The 25,036-nt window shown below is 38.4% G+C and overlaps 1 protein-coding gene across 4 annotated transcripts in view; it reads left to right on the forward strand.

The window, feature by feature from the left end:
• The window catches only part of LOC144379080 (uncharacterized), a 217,304-nt gene that overhangs the window by 43,245 nt on the left and 149,023 nt on the right, over positions 1-25,036 (forward strand). The gene's annotated exons all lie outside the window — the stretch shown is intronic.

A 25,036-nucleotide genomic window follows, 5' to 3' on the forward strand; every position in this document is an offset into this window, starting at 1 on the left:
TACTGTGGTTCTTTTATTCATCCTGGTGGGCACTTGGTGGGGGCATTTGAATGAAAAGACTCACATGTTGCTTAAGCTCTGGGGAAGTTTCTTCAATAACTTCTGTGTTATCTCTTCTGTTATTTCTGTTTTCACCCTGGGATAACTATCAGACAGCTGTTGAAACTCTTGGATCTGTTATCCTTGTCTTCTAGCTCTTCCTTTGTGCTTTCTATCTCATTTTTCTTTCGTGCAACATTTTGAGAGAATTGCTTAGTTTGCTCTTCCAGTTCACCAATTCATTCTTCAGCTATGTCTGTTCTATTTAGATAACTTAAAAAAAAATTCAACACAATAGTAACATTTTAAATTTCTAAACTCTTTAGTTTTTTGGATTTTTTTTTGGCAATATCCCCCTGATGTCAATCTAAAAACATCATTGCTGCATTACTGTATGAGGGCTGCTATAGCAAAACCATAGAATAGACTTGGTGACTTCAACAAAAGAAATTATTTTCTCACAGTTCTGGAGGCTGGAAGTCCAAAATCAAGGTGCTGATAAGGTTGGTTTCCTTTGAGGCCTCTCTCCTTGGCTTGCAGATGGCTACCTCTTCATATGGTCTTCCCAATGTGCATGTGCATAGCTGGTGTCCCTTGTGTGTCCTAAGCTCCTCCTTTTCTTATATAAGGACATCAGTCAGATTGGATTAGGGCCCATCCTGATGACCTCATTTAACTTAATTACCTCTTTAAAAGCCCCATTTCCAAATACAGTCACATTCTAAGGTATTGAGACTTAGGGCTTCAACATACGAATTTTAAAGGGACACAATTCAGTCTATATCAACTCTATGTAAATTTTGCCTAAAGTTCTTTCCCTTGTGATTGTTCTATTATGTTTTCTCACCTGTTAGTTACTTGGTTGGTTGGATTTGGTGCCATTCATTGATGGTGTTGTTTTTACTCAGATGTTTGGTAATTTTTGGTGTTTTTCCCGTCTTTGTCCTTGTCACATGTATGAGAATGCTGATTGTGGTAACTGTGTCTCACCTTTAGTGATTGTGTAGGAGGGATGGAATGCTTGGCTGGCTGAGAGGGGCTGTGTAAGGAGGTTCTCCTCCTTGGGTCAGTTTCTACCTGGATACCACCTTGGTCTTGGACCCTGATATCAGTGCTCTAGCCCAGTTGCTCACATCTCTCTTGGCAGCTATTTAGTAGGTTGTGGGAATGACTGACCAGCTTTGCATCTTCAAAGCTGTCTTCAGACCCTTCCCTATTATTTTATTTATTGACTCTGGAACTTTCTGAACTAAATATAACCTTCTCCTGTATGTGTTTCACACTGAGGCTCTTTTCAGTTTTGTGACTCTAGAGATATGATTCTATCTGCTTACCACCTTACAGAGAGTCCTCTAAATGTCTTCAGATAGTACACTTTCTTTTCTTCTAACATGATGGTGGTGAATTTATCCTCATGTGTGTCTTTTTTTTTTGTTTGTTTTTTTTTGGTTTTTCATGAAATTTGGATAGAAGTGATAATATTTAAAATTGTTCCTAAAATTTATTTTTTTAAAGATTTTATTTATTTATTCCTGAGAGACAGAGAGAGAGATAGAGAGGCAGAGGCAGAGGGAGAAGCAGACTCCCTGTGGAGCAGGGAGCCTGATGCGGGACTCTGTCTCAGGACCCTGTGATCATGACCTGAGCCGAAGACAGACACTTAACTGACTGAGCCACCCAGGTGCCCTGTTCCTAAAATTTTACATCATTGTGAAATAAACCTGGAAATGCCATTATTTGACAGCAATAGGTATTAAGATACTTTAAAAATGCCATCAGTACCTCTGGTTAGACCACAGTTAGTTGTTGCCTAATGCCCAATAATCTTCATTTCTATCTTCCTGGAAAGTTTGTTCTCTGTCCATTTTTGTTCCCACATCTCTTCTTAAGTGTCTTCAATAGCTACGTGGATCCATAGGACATCTTGATCTGAGGATTTATCCATTTTTAAAAAAATCACTATTAACTTGTTGAGAGAAGAAAGATTTAAGAAATAAATGAATTTTATTTTGGATATATTGTGTTTGAAGTGACTAAGTGATTATACACAGGAACATTGAACAGCCAGTTGGAGATATGGTGGAAAACTTTTCAAGCTCCATCTTACCATTCCATTTATTCATGGAGATCCTGCTATATAGTTGTTATCATATTATGCACCAGAGATACAAAGATTAACAAACCATGATACTTGTGCTCAAGTAGCTCACAACCCAGGGAGAAAGCCAGACACATGAGAGAGACACATATTGAATTACTATAAAAGATATGTGTGCGCAGCACCTGGGTAGCTCAGTCGGTTAAGTGTTGAACTCTTGACTTTGGCTCAGGTAATGATCTCAGGGTCATGAGATCCAGCCCCGTGTGGGGCTCTGTGCTGGGCGAGGAGCCTGCTTAAGATTCTCATTCTTCCTCTCCCTCTGCCCCTCCCCCACTGCCTCCCACTCACCTGTGCATGCCCTCTCTCTAAAAAATAAAAAATAAAAAAAGAAATGTGTGCAGTGGGTGTGGCGGGTGAGTGGAATAGTGAGAATCAGATACACCAAATCTCTAATAACTCTGTGGATTCTTTTTGGGTTGGAATATTCTGAACTAAAGTAATGTACACACTTCTTGATTTTTTTATACATACTTGGCTGACTAACTGGGCACTGTTCAGTATATTTTGCACAACCTATTTTTTTCATGTGAGGGACTTAGTCTTGGGTTTAGTGAAAGCCTCTCTACACTATTCTTCCTCTACCTCTCCATACACAATAGCCTGCACACTGTTATTTGAACTCTGGAAGAGTGGCTCTTTGGAAGATGAGGTATGGTTTCCAGGGGGAAGCAGATATGGTTACAGGAAGGACCAGAAGAATACAGCATAGGGAAGGAGGAAAACTGAACTAAATCTCAGGAGGGAAATCACAATGAGAATACTGTGAAGGAATGAGTCTTGATTTCCTAGAAATGGTTTTAGCTATGGATTGTTAAGAGAAAAAGGTGTGCTAGATATTGGTTTTTGGTAGTATCCTTGTCTTTCTAAGCTCCTCAATGCACTGTAGGGCTGGAATGTTAAAAATTATATTTCCCAGTTTACCTTATCAGCAGGTTCCAGTTTAGATTCCCTCAGTGTGAGGCATGTGTGTGAGTTTGGGAAAGCGGAAAAGAAGGAGGAGCCATTGATTCTTGTTTTCAGTGGCAGGCACATGACTGAGCATCAGCAGATGATGGAAGTGAGATTTTGCAAATGGCTGGTGGGTGTCCTGAGAATTACTCACTCTGATGCTAGTGGAAATTCCTTGGGGTTCCTGTACTTTCTGATTTACTGAATGTAGATGGAGGCTTCCATGACTTTTGTTCCTTTAGTCCTTTAAACAGTCCTTAAGTTTTGGAATTCCTTTATTAAATTATTTTTGGCTAAAATACCTAGAGTGGCTTCTGTGTTCTTCGCTGAATCCTGATTGACCAAAGGGAAATGAATGCTGCTTGAGCTGGCAAAAAAGGGGTGTGTGCCACTGGGGAGCTTACTTTAGGGCTCTTTCCAAACATGGTCTTCCCAGAGTGCTTGGGTGGCTCAGTTGGTTAAGCGTCTGCCTTCAGCTCAGGTCATGATTCCAGAGTCCTGGGATCGAACCCCGTGTGGGGCTCCCAGCTCGGTGGGGAGTCTGTTTCTCCCTCTCCCTCTCTCTCTGCTGCTTCCTGTTTGAATGCATGCGCGCACGCGCTCTCTCTTTCTCTCTGGGTCAAATAAATAAATAAAATCTTAAAAAAAAAAATCAAACAAAAAAACCAAAGATGGTCTTCCCAAGAACCAGAGGCATGGGTGCTGCTGGGTGGAGAGGAGTGCGTTTTTGGCAGGCACGGCACTGGACTGAGGGAATCTCTTTTTGCACCACAGCCACAGTGGCTCCCAGAATTCAGATTGGCTGGGTTTTGTAATGTACCATTTCAGGTAGTCTTTCTTGTTAGACCATGAGACTCTGTGGGAGATCAAGGCAATGAGAGAATGCAAGGAAATTTATACTCAAAGCATTTCTTTGAGTGTCTCAGACTTTTTTTTTTTAATTTAAAGATGAAATCCTTTTTGGATGGCACTCAAGATAGATCCAACTCCTTATAATTTCTCTCTGTAATTAATAGCTTTAGAATGAGTTTTCAGCATAGTATATCAAAGTGTTTAAAGAAAAACTGTAGAATGCAAGACTTTTTTTCCTGGACAATTTTATCCACATAGCAGAAGGTGCTTCCTCTTTTCAGAATATTTAATGTATGTTAACCTTACATTAAGTCATTCTTATAATAGAGTAGCTGATGTGGGGACTTCTAGCTATGGCATTTTAAATGAAGTTATCAGGATGGCATCAGGAACATTACTTATTTGGCTTTGCATAAACACAGGCACAGGAAAACTGTGTTCAACCCTTATGTGGACTGTCAGTGGTAGTGGTGTTTATATCCATGATCTCTAAAAGTTCTGGCTTTCTTGGAGTGTGGTCTAGTTGGCAGATTTCCTCTTGTCCTGCTTTCCTACTTAACCTTAAGTAAGTAGAACATGAAATTCAAACTTAGTGTCTAGTCATGTGAGACCTTCTGCCATTAGTTGCCAATATTCCTTATAACAACCTGATTTGGTCTCTGTCTCTACCTTTGGAACATGTTTTGTGTATTTCTCCCTCTGTACCTTTGTTTACTCTGTTCCTGTTATCTTTTCTACTATTAATCTGAATGCTACTCTTTTTTTCAAAGGCTAATTCAGATGTTTTGTTCTCCAAAAACATTTCTTTAGTTTACACTACTGACTAGCAATCCCTCCCATCTTTTGAAGTCACAGCTTATGTATCACCTCTGTAGTGGGAGTGTGAATTCCTTTAGGACAATTCATCTAGGACAGAATTTTATTCTGCTTTATTACCATACTAGGAAGAGAGTACATAAAAATTTGCTGAATTCAATGACAGTTTTAATCTGTTGTCCTTGAGAGCTTTAAAAATGACATCTTGGTGAAAACACCATTCTCTTAATTAAAACTAATAAATTGAATCAGTTAAGATGTATTTAAGTGAAAGACAAAGATCAGAAGAAATAAGTAGAACTGTTTCTATTTGTAGATGATAGGATTGTTTACATAGATAATCTTTAGGAATCTATAAAATGGCCATTAGTATACATAAATTAATTTAGCAAGTTCCCAGGATATAAGGTTAATATTAAAAAATCAATTGTATTTCATATAATAGCAGTAAATAATTAGAAAATGAAATAAAAATAATTATTTTTATAATAATATCAAAAAGTATAACATATTGAACAACTAACTATATGCCAACAGATTGGATAACCAGATGAAATGGACAAATCCCTAGAAACACAAAACTTACCAAGAGTGAATTATGGAGAAATAGAAAATCTGAATAGATCTATAGCTAGTAAGGAGAGTGAAGCAGCAATCAAAAACTTTCTAACTAAGAAAAGCCTGATGACTTCATAATGAATTCTATTAGACATTTAAAGAAGAATTAATGTCAGTCCTTCTCAAACTCTTCCAAAAAACTGAAGAGGAGGGAATACTTCCTAACTCATTCTGTGAGGCCAGCATTACTCTGATACCAAAGCCAGAAAAAGACACTACAAGAAAACTACAAAGCAGTATCCCTCATGAATATTGATGCAAAAATCCTCAACAAAATACTAGCAAATCAAATTCAACAGCACATTAAAAGGATCACACAGGATCCAGTGGGATTTATTCTTCAAATGCAAAGATGGTTCAATATATTACATATCCATGTAATGTATGACGTTAACAGAATGAAGGCAAGAAACATCATCATCTCAATTGAAGCAGAAAAAACATTTGACAAAATTCAGCACACTTTCATGATTGCATTCAATGAAATAGGTATACAAGGAAACTACCTTAATATGATAAAAGCCAAATAGTAAAAACACACAGTGAACATAATACTCAATGAAAAGACTGAAAGCTTTTCCTTCAAGGTCAGAAACAAGGCATGATGACTGCTTCCACTTCTTCAATTCAACAATCTTAGATGTAGGAAACCCTGAGGAATCCATGAAAAAAATGGTCATAACTAATAAAAGAATTCAGTGCTGTTATAGGATATGAAATCAGCATACAAAAATTAGTTCTGTTTTTATACACTCACAGTGGACAATCCAAAAAGGTAATAATAATGTCATATACAACAGCATCAAAATAATAAAACACTTAGGAATAAATTTAAGGAGATGAAAAACAGGAAACTACAAAACATTGCTGAAAAAAATTAAAGAAAACACAAATAAATGGAAAGATATCCTGTGTTCACTGGAAGACCTAATTTGATTAAGATGTCCATATTATCCAAAGCAATGTACACCTTCAGTGCAATCCCTATCAAATTCCCAATGGTGTTTTTACTAAATTATTTTACTACAAATCTGCATCTCAGAGTAAGTCTCTCAGGGAATTGACCTGGGACATATTTTGGAGGTAGAACTTAAGAGGACACACAGATGGTAAAAGGAGGGAGGAAGAAGACTCCAGGTTTTAGCTTGAATAATTTAGTAGATGGTGATGTCATTTACTTAGCTGGACTGGACTAGGGGAAGGTTGGGTGGGCACTGAATTCAAAGTCCTGCTTTGGTCATGCTAATTTCGAGATGTCATTAGATATTCAAGAGGAGCCATCCAGGGAGCAGTTGGAGATTTGATTCTTGAGCTCAGGGAGAGGTCATAAGGATAGGTAATACCTTTGGAAGTCATAGGATATAAGCTGGATAAGTTTACTTAAAAAGGGACCTCAGTTTAATTCTGGCTCCCTCTGACATTTTCCAGCAGTCACAGCAAGTTCTCTGTATTAGTTTCCTTAGGGCTACGGTGGTCAAGTACCACAAACTGGGTATCTTAGAATAGCAGAAATTTATTGTCTCACAGTTCTGGAGGCTAGAAGTTCCAAACAGAGCTGTCAGCAGGGCCATGCCCCCTCTGAACCATCTAGGGAAGGATCCTTTCTTGTCTCTTTCTAATTTCCGGCAGTTTCAGGCATTCTTTGGCTTGTGGCAGGGTAACTTTAATCTTTGCTTTCATCTTCACATGGTTGTCTTCTCCCTCTATGTCTCTTCACATAATCTTCCCTCTGTGCATGTCTGTGTCTGTGTCCAAGTTTCCCCTTTTTATAAGTATACCAGTCATATTGAAGTAGAGTTCTACCTACTCCAGTATGACCTCATCTTAACTCATTACATCTTCAGTGACCCTGTTTCTAAGTAGTAGTGTATTCATTCTGAGTTACTGATGGTTAGGAATTATATATATATATATATATATATATATATATGTATATATATGTGTGTGTGTGTGTATATATATATATATATATGATGTTTTGCCTTTTCTTTTTTTTTTACTGAAATACAATCAACATTATATTAGTTTCAGGTGTACAACATACCATTTGTCATTTGTATACATTGAAAAATGATCACCATAATAAATCAAGTTACCATCTGTCCCCATACAAAGTTACACAATTTTTTTGTGATGAGAAGTTTTAAGATTTACTTCCTTAGCAACTTTCAAATTTGTAATGCAGTATTATTGACTATAGTCACCATGCTGTACATTACATTCTCGTGACTTATTTATTTTATAACTGGAATTTTGTACCTCTTGATACCCTTTACCCGTTTGGCCCACCCACCAACCCTGCTCCCCTCTGGCAACCAACAGTCCAATCTCTGTGTCTATGAATTTTGTTTTGTTTGTTCATTTGTTTTGTTTTATGGATCCCATCGATCTGTGAAATCTTATGGTATTTGTCCTTTTCTATCTGACTTATTCATTTAGTATAATACCTCAAGATATATTCATATTGTTGTAGATGGCAAGATCTCATTCTTTTTTATGACTGAGCAGTATTCCATTATATATATATACCACACCTTCTTTATCCATTCATTTACTGATGGACACTTAGGTTGTTTCCTTATCTTGGCTTTTGTAAATAATACTTCCATGAACATAGGACTGCATATATCTTTTTGAATTAGTGTTTTTGTTTTCTTTGGATAAGTACCCAGAAGTGGTATTGATGGATTAGATGGTAGTTCTATTTTTAATTTTTTGAGGAACCTCCATACTGTTTTCCACAGTGGCTGCACCAATTTATGTTCCCACCAACAGTGCATGAGGGTTCCCTTTTCTCCATATCCTTGCTAATACTTGTGATTTTTGTCTTTTTGATACTAGCCATTCTAACTAGAGATTTCTAGTATAGAACTATAGATTTCTTGTGAGGTGTGAGGTGATATCTCATTGTGGTTTTGATCTGCATTTCCCTGGTGATCAGTGATGTTGAATATCTTTACATGGGTCTGTTGGCCATATGTTTATGTCTTCTTTGGAACAATGTCTATTCAGATCCTCTGCCCATTTTTTTTTCCTCTTCCCATTTTTAATTGAATTTTTTTGTGTGTGATTGAGTTGTATGAGTTCTTTATATGTTTTGGATATTAACCTCATCAGATATATGATTTGCAAGTATCTTCTTCCATTCAGTAGGTGGTTACCTTTTTATTTGTTTGTGTTTTCCTTCATGGCACAGAAGCTTTTTAGTTTGATATAGTCTCATCTGTTTATTTTAGTTTTTTTGCTGCCATTGCCTTTGGAGTCAAATTCAAAAAAATATTGCCAAGAGCTATGTCAAGGAACTTACTGTCTTATGTTTTCTTCTAGGAGGTTTCTGGTGTCTGGTCTTACTTTCAAGTCTTTAATTGATTTTGAGTTAATTTTTGTGTATGGTGTAAGTTAGTGGTCTGGTTTCATTCTTTTGTATGTGGCTATCCAGTTTTCCCAACACCATCTATTGAAGAGATTATCCTTTCCCCATTGTATATTTTCATTCCTTTTGCTGTAAATGAATTGACCGTATTTGCTTTGGTTTATTTCTGGGCTTTCTATTCAATTCCATTGAACTGTGTGTCTGTTTTTATGCCAATACCATACTGTTTTGTTTTTTTTTTTAAGATTTATTTATTTCTTAGAGAGAGAGAGAGTGCATGAGCAGGGGGAGGAGCAGAGGAAGAAGCAGGCTCTCTGCTGAGCAGGGAGCCCAATGTGGGGTTTGATCCCAAGACTCTGGGATCATGACCTGGGCCAAAGGCAGATGCTTAACCGATTGAGTCACCCAGGTGCCCCCAATACCATACTATTTTGATTAGTATAGCTTTGTAATATAGTTGGAAAGCATGGAGCATGATACCTCCAGCTTGGTTTTTCTTTCTCAAAATTGCTTTGGTTATTTGGAATCTTTTGTGGTTCCATATACATTTTAGGACTGTTTTTTCTCTTTCTATGAAAAATGTCACTGGACTTTTGGTAGGGATTGCCTTGAAACTGTAGATTGCTTTGGGTAATGTGAACATTAAAAAGTATTAATTATTCCAATCCATGAGCATGGAATATTTTTCAATTTCTTTCATCAATCTTACAGTTTTCAGGATATTGGCCTTTTACCTCCTTCATTAAATTTATTCCTAGATATTTTATTCTTTTTGATGCAATGGTAAAAGGATTGTTTTGTTGATTTCTCTCTTAGATAGTGTATAAAAATGCAACAGATTTTTGTATATTGGCTTACCCTGCAACTTTACTGAATTTGTTTATTAGTTCTAACAGTTCTTGGTGGGGTCTTTAGGCTTTTCTATATATGAAATCATGTCATCCACAGGTAGTGACAATTTTACTTCTTCCTTCCCAATTTGGATGCCTTTTATTTTTTTTCCTGCCTAATTGCTCTGGCTAGGAATTCTAATACTATGTTGACTAAAAGTGGTGCAAATGGGCATCTTGTCTTGTTCTTGATCTTAAGAGAAAAGCTTTCAGCTTTTTTCCAGTGAGTTTGATATTAACTATGGGGTTGTCTTGTGTAGCTTTTATTGTGTTGAGATACGGTCTGTCTATACCCCATTTGTTGAGAGTTTTTTCATAAATAGATGTTGAGTTTTGTCAAATGCTTTTTCTGCATATATTGAGATGATCATATGATATTTATCCTTCATGTGATGTATCACATTGATTGATTAATGGGTATCGAACCATCCTTGCATCCCTAGAGTAAATGTCACTTGATTGTGTTATAGGATCCTTTTGATATATTGTTGAATTTGGTTTGCTAATATTTTGTTGGGGATTTTTGCATCTATGTTCATCAGGGATATTGGCATATAATTTTCTTTTTTTGTGGGATTATTGTCTGGTTTTGGTATCAGGGTAATGCTGGCCTCATAAAATGAGTGTGGGTGTGGGAGAGTTCCTTCCTCTTCAATTTTTTGGAAGATTTTGAGAAGGATATGGGTTCTTATTTTATTTTTTTAGTTCCTTCAAGTGTAAAGTTAGATTGCTTATTTGGGATTTTTCTTGTTTCTTAAAGTAGGCCTGTATTGTGGGTGGGGGGCTGTGACAGGGGGATGGGGGGCACAGCAGCAGCACAGGGTGGGGGACAGGGTGCTCATCCATGGCCTAAGGTAGTGCTAGAGCTGTGGTATGGGGGGTGGGGAGCATGCAAGCAGGGTAGGAAGTCCAAAAATGGCATCTGCCAACTCTGGGGCCAGCAAGGTAGAGGGAGAATATAAAAATGGTGCCCGCCAATGTCTCCATCCCTGGAGAGATTCCCAGCAGGCTTTTGCTAAAGCTTTAAAGTTAGCAAATAAATCTCCTTTGCATATGGTGTAGGTTCTTTTCAAACTACTACCTTTCCTCTGGGTTCTGGGGCAAATGAGTCTGTGTATGAGATGTTTAAGAGTGGAATCTTCTTTCTCTACAACCGTGTGGTTCTCCTGGTTTTCAAAGCAGATGTTTTGGGGGCTTGGCCCTCTAGTGCAGGTTCCAAGGGTTGGGATGCCTGATGGGAGCACAAACCCCGTACTCTTCATGGAGAAGTTCCATATTTGTGAGATCTCTCTTGATTGTGGGTTCCCATGCAAGGGTGGGGTTTTTGGCAAGACCATACTTCTGCCTCACCTACATGCCTTGATGTGGCCTACTTATCCTTTGCTGTGGAGCAGCTGTTCAGCTGCTCAGGTTCTTTTCAGAGGGAATTGTTCTGTATGTGACTATAGATTTCTTGTGTCTGTGGGAGGAGGTGAGTTTAGGATTTTCCTATGATGCCATCTTGAACCACTTCCCAGCTTTTATTTTCTCAGCATATCTTTCTTGAGGGGACACAATTCAACCCATCATAGGCTCCCACAAGGATTTTCTACCAAGTTTATAGAGTTATAAGGATATTCTTAAGTTATAATCGTGTTACACACGGTATATGGCATTTTACATTAACCAGGATATTAAATGTGTTAAGCCCTTGCATTGTACAACCATTCTGAATAAATAAGAGCCCATAGTTAACTCTCCTGTCAGTTTCCTTTAGAAAATAAATGAAGAACACTTCAGAAGCATCATATGCCGATGAGGACAGTCAGTGAGTGGGGAGGCACGGAGATGCAATTCCTGGAAAACACACTTGGATTCCATGAATACAGTACTTTACCAAATTTGTAGATAATAGTCAAACAGCTGACTCATGTTTCTGGATTTTTGGAAAACAGACATTATGCCACAGTACATACTGATGTGTGTGCTCGAAAACAAATGAGAGAAAGGAGCTCACAAAACTGCAGATTCAGAGTGGGCAGAAACACTATGTACTAGCTGAGTTCTTGGACGACTTCAGTTTCAACTTTCTGACAAAGGTTTTGCTTGTTTCAGTGTCACATCATTTGTCATAGTTATGCACTTTTAAGGCATGTAGCACCTATAAATACACTAGTTTCCAAGATAAGGAAGCAGAACTTTTAAATAAAACAATGTAAAGGTATGCAATGCATCTGTGGAGACATTACCCAGCTAAAAGGTTCAGGGACTTGAGACTGTGTTTTGTCTGAGAAGCAACTCAGCTAATGGAAGCCTCCAAGTTCCTGACGAATTCTGTCTATTAGAAACTGCTAGTTGTAATTTCCAAACGTTTTGGTTTTAACCAACTTTGTTTTCCTTTATAGGGGTATAGTCAGAGACAGTTAGGAAATACCACATGGTCCTCATCAGTTGGTCTTTTTGCTCAAGCTACGAAGCAAAATTCTACTCTTTAATAACAGATAACATAATTCAAGAGCCTATGTGATGCTGGGTATTGGGCAGAGATGATGGGAAGGAAAAAAGGCAGCAGGGAACTAGAGCTGCTACTATTGCAGGCACAGAGTACAAGTGGAGTTTTGTTGGCCCACGCCATGCCGTAGGGATAGAGTTGGCCTGGCAGCCAACTTCCTGGAGACTGAACACACACCTGTGTCACTGGGGTGCCCTAACAAATTGTTTAATTTCTCAGTGCTTCAATTTTCTTGCTTTTGTAAAATGGGAGTAATGAAAATCACTTCACAGCATTGCAATCAAGAGTAAGTTTTGTTAAAAATACAGATTCTTTCTTAAAACATATATTCTTGGGGTGCAACCAAGTGCAACTGAATCAGACTTTGCAGGGGCAATGCTTGGGAATCTGTATATTTAATGACATCCCTGGCTGTGAAGGTGTTTTGGGAAACATGAGTTACATGCGGTATGTGAAGTGGCTAGCATAGGGCATGTGGCACTTGATGAATGGTGATTTTCTTCCCATCCCTTCCCTTGTTAAGGATGCAGACATAAGGGCAATGTGCTCAGGTGGTGTGGTCACAGTTGAGCACAGAAGCAGTCGTTCTTTCTGTGCCTCTCTAACTTATGATTATTAAGTGTTCTGAGTGATAAAACTTTTGAATAGGTTTATTGGTTTATGATCCATCAGCCTACCAAGTGCCACAATCTCTTACCTACAGAGTGTATCATGTTGGGGGGGGGGGAGTACATTTTAAAATGACTTAATACTTAAAACACGTTCAACAGTTAAAAATGATTTCAATATTTCATTATATTACATATTCAAATTGATTACTGAAATTATTCTGTTGCGAGCTAAAAAAAATCTGGCTGTCATCTTTATTTTGAATTACAAAATGTTCAAGTATTTTTTTTTTTGCCCTTATTTATTTATTTAAGATTTATTTACTTATTTGAGAGAGAGAGAATGCACATGAGTCGGGGGAGGGAGGGGCACAGGGAGAGAATCTCAAGCAGACTCCCTGCTGAGCATGGAGCCCTACGTGGGTCTTGATCTCAGGATCCATGAGATCATGACCTGAGTCGAAACCAAGAATCGGATACTTAATTGACCAAGCCACCCAGGTGCCCCAATTTTTTGTACTTTTTAAAATTTTATTTATTTATTTTTAAAGATTTTATTTATTTGAGAAAGAGAGAGTGCTCGAGAGGGGAAGGGCAGAGGGAGAAGCAGGTTCCCCGTTGAGCAGGGAGCCTCAATGCAGGACGCCATCCCAGGATTCCAAGATCATGACCTGAGCCAAAGGCAGACGCTTAACTGACTGAGCTACCCAGGCACTCCTTTTGTACTTTTTTTTTTTAAATGAAGCACCTTTACTTAACTTAAGTGGTACCAGAGGGCCACACAGGAGCCCTTGGGCTCATCTGGATTGCACAGAAGATGGAGTAAATTTATCAGAGCCTCTGATTCTAGAGGCTCTAGAGAAAAAAAATCTGGTTCATAAGACATTTTGTTTAGAATGTTGACTTCATTTTTTAGACACTGATAGAACACTTGTTCTTTGTTATTCCATTCCAAAACAGTTTTCAGCTGTGACCCTTCCTGAGCAATATGCTGAGCTTACTTTGTGAGAACTTCTGTTAACGGCAGTGTTGATAACTGTAGCTGTAACGGGGACAGAAATCGTGAGTATGCACTGCTTCTTTCCCTTCTCTTGTCCCCGAAAGAAAACTCCGGCATTGCCTTGCAGCTCCTGCTCTCCCAGTCCAGTCCTTCTTATTCAGATGTCTGTTATGGGGATGGATGCTCAAGAAATGAGCATGGGTGATTCACATGTGAACATGTGAGAGGAGAGAAGAATAATGGAGATAGAAAGAAATGAGAAGATAGAAAGAAATGAGCTAGAGAAAGAAAATCCTATGTGGGTTGGGGATGGAGAGTAATGGGCAGGGAGAGAGTTTCGGGAAGAAGCCATCCCAGATGCTTAAAGGACTCTAGCAGAGGCAGTGATGAGTGGGGGTTTTAAAGATGTTTGTCTGGGAATTAAGAATGTATTTCCTTCTTTGGCATTTCCTTAGGAGGCTGGAAAAAAACAAAAACAAAAACAAAAAAACAACCAAAATCTTTCGAAGTTTTTTTCATTACTTTTTGGCTGCCAAACTACAATTCTTTGATTGCAGCACTAGGCTGAGCTTGGACCATGTTAGGCTCTAGGATTTATTTAATTTCAGTAACTTAGCTGAATGCAGTAATAATGAAAACTTTGATTATTAAAAAAAACTCTATGTCTACAATACCATTTATGAATATTGTATCATTTTGGATGATGACATATTTACAATCCAAATTGATTAAGCTCTGAATCTCGAGGTTTAAAGCTGTGTTTGATAATCCCATTAGATTAAAATCAGTATATATTCAGGTTAATTGCTTGGGAGCCAAGAGGACATGTGAGAAATCAAGGGAAATGAATTTTCTAAGACTTCTGCTGCCTGGGACTTTTGAGAAGCAAGTTGTTTTCCTGTGGGAACTACAACAGTATTCTGAGTTGTTTCTGCTGGCGAGCACAGCCATGTATACAGCTAGGGCCAACTTCATGGGTGTGTGGCTTACAGTCTCACAGGGCCTATGCTTAGGACTAAGGTCCTGTGCTTGGTTTAAGGCTCTGCTGCTGCCATCTTGAAATTCTTAAGAATTTTTTTTTTTTTTTTTTAAAGATTTTATTTATTTATTTGAGAGAGAGAGAATGAGAGAGAGCGAGCACATGAGAGGGGGGAGGGTCAGAGGGAGAAGCAGACTCCCTGCCGAGCAGGGAGCCCGATGCGGGACTCGATCCAGGGACTCCAGGATCATGACCTGAGCCGAAGGCAGTCGCTTAACCAACTGAGCCACCCAGGCGCCCTCTTAAGAATTTTTTAACAAGTGGCCCCACAGTTTCATTTTTCTCTAGGCCCCACAAATTATGTAGACCAACCAGTATAGAACAAATATAAATAGTCATTATCTACTCCAGAGTCTTTATTAATCAGTCACAAGACTTACTGATTGATCAATTGGTTGATTTTTATATTTTTTGAATAGGTAATGCATTCACCTGGTTCAAAATTATTAAATGATTGACAGGAAAATGTCATTTCATCTCTGTCTCTAATCTATCTAGTTCTACCCCTTTTCTACATAAATGATGTTATTAATTTCTTATGTTGTATCCTTCCAGAGATTCTTAGGCATAAAAAAATATGAATGAAGGGTTTTATATTTCTTCCTTTTGTTTTACATAAAAGGTAACACAATCCATAGTGTTCTGCATCATATTTTTCCCACTTAATATATATATATATATATATATACTAATATATATAATTTTTGGTTAATTTTTTTTCCACTGAATATTTTTTGGAGATCTTACTATATCTATATATAGGGAACTTCCTCTTTCTTTTTCACAAGTTACATAGAAGATCACTGTGTCAGTGACCCATTGTTTATTTAACTGGTTCCATTTTGCTAGAAATTTGGCTTATTCCCACTCTTATGCTGTTATAATCAAGGCTGAAATGAATAACAATGTGCACTCATCATTTTGCTCATGAATAAGTGCATAATGCATAGCATAAATTCTTTAATTAGAATTGCTTAGGCAAAGGCTGTGTGTGTGTGTATATGTGTGTGTATATATATATATATACATATATATATATATATATATATATATATATATATGTAATTTCAGTAGATATGCCAAACTGGCCTCCAAGGATATATTTAAATATATTTAAAGATAATACTAATGATGTGTGAGTGCATATTTCTCTAAAGCCTCGCTAATATAGTGAGTTTCCAAACTTTTGAATTTTTTTGTTGTCAATACAATAATGATGTTTAAATGTGCACTTCTTATTATTAGTGGGATTGAACATCCTTTCATATGTTTTATAGCTGTTAGTTTGAACTATATGAAATTGTCAATTTCCAAGCATTTTTAACATACAGAAACTACAATTTCATATGATTTAACCTAATTTTATACTTCTTTTTTCTGAGCTGTCTGCTCATTTCCTTTGCTTATTTTTCTATTTTGTTGGTCTTTTCCTTATTGATTTCCAGGTGATCTTTGTGTATCCAAGAGATTAGCCTTTTATGATGTGTTTCAAATATTTTGTTTTTGCCAAAGTTGCCTTTTGACTTGTCAGCTTTTATATTTCTATCCATGCAGAAATTTTATGTTATCAAATTATCATCTTTTTCCTCCTGATTTTGAATTATAGTTAGAAAGGTTGTCCACAGTCCAAAATTATAAATTTCTATATAACTCCAAGGTTTTTTTTTTTTTTTAAGATTTTATTTATTTATTTGACAGAGAGACAGTGAGAGAGAGAGGGAACACAAGCAGGGGGAGTGGGAGAGGGAGAAGCGGGCTTCCCGCGGAGCAGGGAGCCTGATGCGGGGCTCGATCCCAGGACCCTGGGATCATGACCTGAGCCGAAGGCAGACGCTTAACAACTGAGCCACCCAGGCACCCCTAACTCCAAGGTTTTAAAAATTATTTATATTTATATTTATTTCTTTATTTATTTATGTAGAGCACACGTGGTAGGGAGGGGCAGAGGGGGAGGGAGAGAGAGAGAATCCAGGCAGGCTCCGTGCCCAGCGCCGAGCCTGACACAGGCTGGATCTCACAATCCTGCAATCATGACCTGAGCTGAAAACAAAAGTCGGATGCTTAACCAACTGAACCCACCCAGGTGCCCCTCCAAGGGCTTTTTGAAAAAGAACATTTTTAGTTTTACTTTTTACTTTAGAAATCTTTGATCCATTCATAATTTGTCCTGGTATAAGATGTGAGGTATGGATCCAATTTTGTTTTATTTTATTCTTTCTTGTTGACTACTCAGTTGTTCTAACCAATTTATTGAATAGGACTTTTCTCCCACCTGGTTTGATATGCCACCTTCATCATATGCTAAATCCCTGTAAACATTTGAGTTTATTTTGAGAGTTTCTGTCTCTTCTATGGGTGTTTCTCTTTGGTTTCTCTTTTATGGGTGTTCCTCTTTGTTTCTCTTTATGTACTAGTATCTTACTTTAATTATTGTCAGCCCCATGACCCATAACAACTTCTAGCAAGAGAGAAAAACCTGTGCTAATAAGGGTAATTTTTTGGCTTAAGGTACTGACATTTTTAGTCAAGGACATACAAGTACTGTGTAAGCAGTTTTGTGTCAAAGATTTTTCTGGTAGAAGCTGACTTACAGCAGTAGAAAGTAGAAAAGAGAATAATGATTGCTAATGCTGTGTGTCAACTTGGCTAGGCATGGTTTCCAGATGTCTGGTCAAACACCAGCCAAGATGTTGCTGTGAAAGTATTTTTCAGATGTGATTAACATTTATAGCCAGTAGACTTTGAGTGAAGCCGATGACCCTACATAATGTGGCTGGGCCTCTTCTAATCAGTTGAAGGCCTTAAGAGCAAAGACAGGTTCTTGGAGAAGAGGGAATTCTACCTCAAGCCTGCAACATAGAAATCCAGCCTGAGTTTCCAGCCTGTCTGGCTTTCCCTGTGGGTTTTGGACTGAAGACTGCAACATCTACACTTAACTGAATTTCCAGCCTGCTAGCTTGCCCTGTATATTTCAGACTTTCTGACCCCCACAATCAGATGAGCCAGTTCTGTAAACTAAATCTCTCTCTGTATATATCCTATTTATTCTGTTTTTCTGGAGAATTTTGACTGGTACACTGAGGGAACTAGGTAAAAACTGATCAGATTTTTTCAGGAAACCTAATATTTCCTACTATTACCATGCCCCTGTGTGTAGTTGATTAATGCACGTTAACAATGCGCCCCATGTGCTCAGAACACTGGTGGTTCTCCCCACCGTGATACCTTGTCCTATTCCACAGACATCTGTCTCTATTTTCTCTCTACCACTCTCACTGGGTTGCTTTATTTTTATGGAGGGGGGGCTGTATGAGATGAGCAGAAAAATTCTTTAGTCAGTGAGGGGCCTGCAGGTCTTATTTAGGAGATAATTTATTCTGCTTTTCTTTTAGCTACTTTTGAAGCCTGAGATTGTTACAGAATACATGAGCTCCTTGAAATCATTGAAAATTGGCCTTTTCTAAAAGAGTTTTATCCAGGAATTGACATTATCACTCTACATTTTGAAAAAGTATTCTTTTTTTTAAATACAGAGGTTATTTAGCACTTTTCCAATCTTTAGAGCCCCCCCAGTCCTTTACTACAAATACATGTATTTATTTGTAAACACACACACACACACACACACACACTTTTGATACAGTTTGACTATGAAAGGTACAATTGGGACCAGCCCAATGAAAAAGACACACAGGGTAAGGTCTGGATGGGTCCCGAGCACAGAGCTTCCATGTCCTCTCCCTGCTTCCACCAAATTTTAAAAGACAAAGATTACATTACAGTTTTGTTTTAACTGGACTTTTTAGTGGTTGGGTTGGTTTTTCTGTCACAACATTAAGCAATCCAAGAGTGTATAGTTTGAGAATTTCACACATGCGTAAGCATAAGATGAATAAGCCTGGTGTTTATATAAGCACCACTGCTTTAAAACAAAGGCGTCTGCTTGGAAGCAAGAGGCAGATAACTCATCCATGGTGGCAGTGTTTTGGCTTCCCAACCACTTGTAGGTCTGGACCAATGAATACGACCATCGGGAACTTCCCTGCCTTGGGAAATACTGTGGCACATAAACTGTAGCATCATAAGCATAAAACAAGATTGGTGAAGCTGTAATGTGAGCCTCAGAGGGTATAACTGCTGAACGCAAGTGTTCTTAGGAAATACTGTTGCTCGGAGAAGTGAAAAAGGAGTATCTGGCTATTTGATTGAGGCTGGGTTTTCTCACTGAACCATACATGCACACAAAAGGAAAATCATAAAAGAATATGAGAAGATAAATAAAAGATGAAGTTTTCTATTCACATAAGAAACAGTTTTGAAAATTTCACAGGACTTTGCAAACCTTCAGGAATTAAACACTGGTTTGGTTATCAAAACACTGCAGGGAGTTTAGAACTGTCACTATACATAAACCAGATTTAGTGCAGTGGCCTTCAGTTTGTTGAAAACCGTGAGGCTTTTGTCTAAAATGTTCAGGGGGTGGGGGTGGTCAAGGCAGAAAACAGATCAAAACAGAATTACTCTGAGTGAAAGGGGAGCTGAGCCTTGGAAGGCAGGTTCTGGGCCATGCCACCTGCCCTGCCATTTCTAGGGAGGTGCTGTGGAATTTGGAACTCTTACTGCTATGCATAATGCAGTTGAACAACCACCCGTTCACTTTTTGTTTACGGTCTTAGGACAGCGCTCAAATTGGGTTCCAGTAGGTGGACAGAGCATCTTCAAAGATCCTTAGGAAAGCACACACATCTCAACTTACTGGGTGAGAGACAAGGCAGCCTTTCTCCAGAGGAGATATGACTGCTCCAGGACCAGCATGTCTCTAGCTATAAAAGTAGTGGCAGTGAGACATACAATAGAGATCTGTGTCCCTAGCACAGTCCCTGGCACAGAGCCATCCACAGAATTTTGGCTGTTACTACACCTGCTCCTGAAAATGGCATGGGTCCTACTATGCTTGCTGTCACTGCTGCTATTAGTCTCTGTTGGTTGATAATCTGCTGCTGCCATTTTTTTCCTGCCCCTGAAGAGTAAAAAAAATGGGGATCACAAGGAAAAAAAAAAAAAACGAATGGCCGTAGACCCCTTAGTTTAGTTTCTATTAGTGTTCCAGAGTTGTAAACTTCGTGGCTGAGAAATAACAAAAATAAATAAATAAAAATAGTTCTCATGTATTCAGTTATAAGCATAGTGTCTAGCTATAAAGTAACTGCTAAACATTCAGCATCTCATTTTATTCTCCCAGCACCTCTGTGGGGTAGGTACTTTATTATTTCTGTTTTACCAATGACATTGATTAAATTGCCTATGGTCACAGAGCTGCCAAGTGAAAAAAAATAGGACTAACTATTCTGTTTCTATATGATTGTTTTGGGATTTCATCCAGAAAGAGACAAGAGGCATTGAGTAGTGGTCTTAAAAACCCAGCCTGAACCCCACACTGAGGTTCATACACTCAGAGAGATGCTGGCAACAGGCAGCTTTGTTAGATGAACAAAGGAGAAGCAACCTCAAGCAGGGGGAGCAGAAGGAGGGTTCTGGAGTCCTCGAGATGGCTTTCAGCAGAACAGGGTCACTTTCTTTGATGAGTGATCCTCTAGACTGGCTGTTGGCAGAAACAAAGCCTAAGAGGAGGCAGAGGTCATGGTGCTCCAGCCAGAAATCAAAGGATTGAAAATTCATGAAGAATGGGGGAGGAATGTTTGGTGGGCATTAATCACTTCAGCCAAGCAGATGGAAATCAACAGAAATCTTGATTGTCTATGTCAGTTACAAATACTCCTTTCTGTCTTTCAGTAGCTCCTTTTGCACCCATACAGCACAGAATCTCTTATTTTTACCTATTACCAGGTGGTGCCTTTGTGTCTTCCACCCATCACCCCCCATTTTACACTAGTCAGGTTTTTTCTCTATTAGGAAGTTGGGTTGTATTTTCTCTGTGTGTCTATTTTAAGCTTTTAGTTCTCACCCAAGTCATTTTTTTTCACCACCTTCCCCCCAGAATTGGATTCTTAAGTCTCTAAGTTTCTCTTCTTTTAAAAACTTATCTTGAAAGCCTTTTCCTAGCTGACTCCTGTCCCTGACACCGTTGCTCACCTCCTGTCCTTCTTATGTCCCTTCAGGACAGGGGCACACCGTATGCTTTCAACAGTAAAGATGGCATTGGCCTTGGTGAAGAATTAGGGTCTACAGATTATTGTTGATAATTTCTGTAAGATGTGCATAAAATAATATCTCAACTTTCAAGGTAGCTCACCAACTTTTTGGTTCAACTGGGAGAAAGACACATTTTTTGTCTTATGATATTAGCTTTAACATCCAAGGGAACCACCAGCAGACCTTTAAATAGTCAAACTGCTAATCACTTTCTAAATTCAGATTTGTTATATTTTCATCACATTTGGGCCAAACCTTCAACATCATTTTAGGATAATTTATTTGGGTCACACACCTGAACATTACAAAACCCTGAATCAAATTTCCTTTTCATTCACCTCTAAGTTCCCCAAATTATGAGCCAAAGTCCCACTGCCAGTAGTTTGCATTTACTGAACGTTGGGCTACTTAAATGTATATTATGGATCAACATTATTGGGATGTTTATATGTGATTGACACTTATGTATGGAAATGGAAAATACACCTGAAATGTTTTCTCTTAAATGCTCCCCCCCCCTTTTTTTCTGTACTTTTTACCTGCTCATTTAGTAAATATGTATTGAGTACTTTATGAATTCTTACTGAGTACTTAATGGGTTTAAATGATTACCGTGCTAGGTGTTGCATATGTAAAGATGAAGAGACATGGTCCTTGTCCTTGACCAACTTCCAGTAGAGTCCATTGGAACTAGAGAGCAGAGGCTCTTGGCCAGTGGTCAGCTGATTAGAAAGACATATTTGAGGTCCTATTAGGCAGTATTTTGCCATCAACCAGAAGTAGCACCAGCTGTGGAAGAGAAGAACCTTAACTTATTATATGATGTTGGGCTAAGTTCTTCAACCATTCTGAGCTTTAGATTTCTCATCTCTCTCTCTCTTTTTTTAAAGATTTTATTTATTTATTTGACAGAGAGAGAGACAGTGAGAGCAGGAACATAAGCAGGGGGAGTGGGAGAGGGAGAAGCAGGCTTCATGCTGAGCAGGGAGCCCGATGCGATGCTTGATCCCAGAACGCTGGGATCATAACCCAAGCCGAAGGCAGACGCTTAATGACTGAGCCACCCAGGCACCCCTTCTCATCTCTTTTATCTATATTATTTATCATGGATTTATTAAATGAAAGCCATCATTATTTGAGAAGCTTCCTTCCTTCTTTTTCAGTGTATCTAAAAGATTTTGAAAACAACATACATGAAAAATAATGGAGTGAATTCAACAATGACAACACTCTCCCCTCCTAGGGACATTGTTCATTCTCTAAAAAAATGCTCATTTGACCCTACAAAGCAATTTTAAATTTTATGTAGTGTTATGTTTCGATATACTTATTAAGAAAAATGGCAGAACCTACTCCCTTGACATATCAAAGTGCTGCAGAACCAGGTGTGGATTTCAGTGGCACCATTTGTAGACTCTTGGGCTCCAGAATTCTATCATCACATTTAAAGCAACATCTTGTGAGCATACCAGACTCTACCTTTCTTCCTTGAGTGTCATGTTACATAGAACCTCTCGTTCCCTAGAGAAAAAACAGCCTTCAGTGAGTCAGACATCAAATGGAGGCTCCTGGTGGCTAATCTCATGGTTCTTCAGTGGTTACTTGTCAACTCTGTAGTCAGTGAATAATTTAAAACAGACATCTTCATGAATTATTCAGTAAAACCAAACTTGTGATACAATGTGTGGGTACCACAATTCCTAAAGGGAATTTGCTGCCTTTGATTATTGTACATTTCCTTCCCCCAAATATCCAAATATTCAGTTACGAGATTATCTGCTGATCCAAATGACAGGTTTATTAATGTCTGCATTCAATTGTATTGACATTGTTGTTTTCAGTGTTCACATATCTTCCAGATACCTCACATGATGGGCAATTCATGAATTGAATTCCTGTTGAATTTACAACATTGTCCCAACTGGACCTGACATTTGAATTATTCTGATTACACATATGCATATTTAGGCAAAATTCTTGTTGCTTCACTTTCTTTGGAGACTTTTAGTTGACTAATCTTTCAGCATCAGTATTTTTAGTGAAAACCCTCTGAAACAAAAACTTTGATAACCAAAATACTTTTGGAAATAATGACCAGGCAGTAAAATATTTATGCTACTGATTGAATAGCATTCTGTAATATTGTAGACTAATGAATTCACATGTATCATATTAAAAAAAAAACAAAAAACCTTAGGCAGCTATTTCTAGCAGTCCCTCCCAGGTTTGGGTATAAGCTCTTCAAACCAATTGGGCAGATTTTCCAGAAGGGTTTACTATCTGCTTTACTCTTTTCCCCTTGACTTCTGTTGGACCAAATCATGAAGTCCCTCCTTATTCTGTTTGCTATTGGCCAAAAAGTAAGTACTTTCCTGGAGAGGCATCCTCAAGTCGAGCTCATTCTCTCTCCTGTGTAAAAAAGATAAAACAAGCAAATAACAATAAAAAACTTTTGGTACCTAGGTCATTCCCAAGCATGCTATTTTTGCTTCCTAAAGGAGTATACCGAAGAGGAAGGAATAATGAACTGCATTAACAAACTGTCATAAATGACTGTAAACTGAGTATCTTCAGACAACAAAAATTTGTTCTTTCACACTTCTGGAGGCTGGAAGTCTGAGGTCACGGTATCAGCAAAGCCACACTCCCTCTGGAGGCTCCAGCGGAGCTTCCTTCCTTGCCTCTTCTAGCTTCTCGGGGGTTCAGGTGTTCCCAGCCTGTGGCTGCATCTACTCCAGTCTCTGCCTCTGTCTTCACATGGTATTGCCTCCTTCTCCTTGTGTCGTCTCCTCTTTTCTGTGTCTCTTATAAGGACATTCGTCATTGGATTTAGGGCCCACCTGGATAATCCAGGACGATGATCTCATCTGGGGACCCTAACTGAATTAAATCTGCAGAGACCCTTTATCAAAATAAGATCCCATTCACAGGTTCTGGGGGGTTGGAATGGGGTCACCATTCAACCCGCTCTATAAACTAAGGTTTTATCACTACTCATTTCACTTTGGATGTATATAAACTATTGTGTAACAACCACTTACTTCCATCCCATCAGTCACAGAACCTCTGAATTATCCTATCAGTCATAAAACCTTTGAAATACACTAAAACAAATTTATTTTATAGAATCAAGAAGTTGCCTTTCCTTTATAAGTTCAGTTCAATCTCAGTAATTTATCCTGGACATATTTTCACACACAATTTAAAAATGGCAAAGGTACTTTTACCAACAGGCACATTTTGTTTCAGGCAGATAAGTTGTTGGAATTGACAGCCACTTGCCCAAAAGCTTTGTTAAAACAAGTTGAGATTTGTATTTGCAATTCAGAGGTAGTCACCACTAGATGGCAGTCTTGACTCATTAGAGAGCCCAATCTCTTGCCTAATGGTTTCTCCAGGAAGTGATCGCACTGAGACCACAATTTCATAAGGCAATGGTATTTGCTTGCCTTTAAAAACAACACAGTTAAAATATTAAAATACATATGAATAAATTTATACTCTATAGAAAGAGAAATGAGACACTGAGTTAAAATTAAAATACAAAGAGAACAATTTCCAGGCATTTTGAGATGTGTTCAGATTTTTTTATTTTGGGCTAAAGTTGCAATTTTAAGTCCAGCTTGCCTTTCACATGTTCCCTGTTCTTTGGTGCAGTGATTCTCCACCGTGGTTGCACATTGGAATTCTCTGGAGAGCTTTAAAAGATACTGATGCCTGAGTGCCACTTGGGAGCTTCTGATTTGCCTGGGCACTGGGAGCAAAAGCTGAAAAGATACAGTGAGAGACAAAACAACAAGGTTCCTGGGAAGGCACAGGAAGCTGTAGGCTTGAGTAAACAAACGATAGCTTGATAGAGAAACGATGCAGTATGAGGCAGTAAGAGGAGAAGAAGGCTGAGAAGGTAGAAGCTAATACAGGGAAAATTGCTCTATCTCTACTGGCAGAGGTTCAATAAACAGCTGTTGTTGAGTGGGACCATTTCGAGATTTGGAATTCACATTTCTGTTACTGCCCCAAGTATCCACCTACTAAGTCCTCATGACTC

Source organism: Halichoerus grypus, chromosome 1, assembly GCF_964656455.1.
Source record: "Halichoerus grypus chromosome 1, mHalGry1.hap1.1, whole genome shotgun sequence".
In the NCBI taxonomy this organism is placed as follows: Eukaryota; Metazoa; Chordata; class Mammalia; order Carnivora; family Phocidae; genus Halichoerus; species Halichoerus grypus.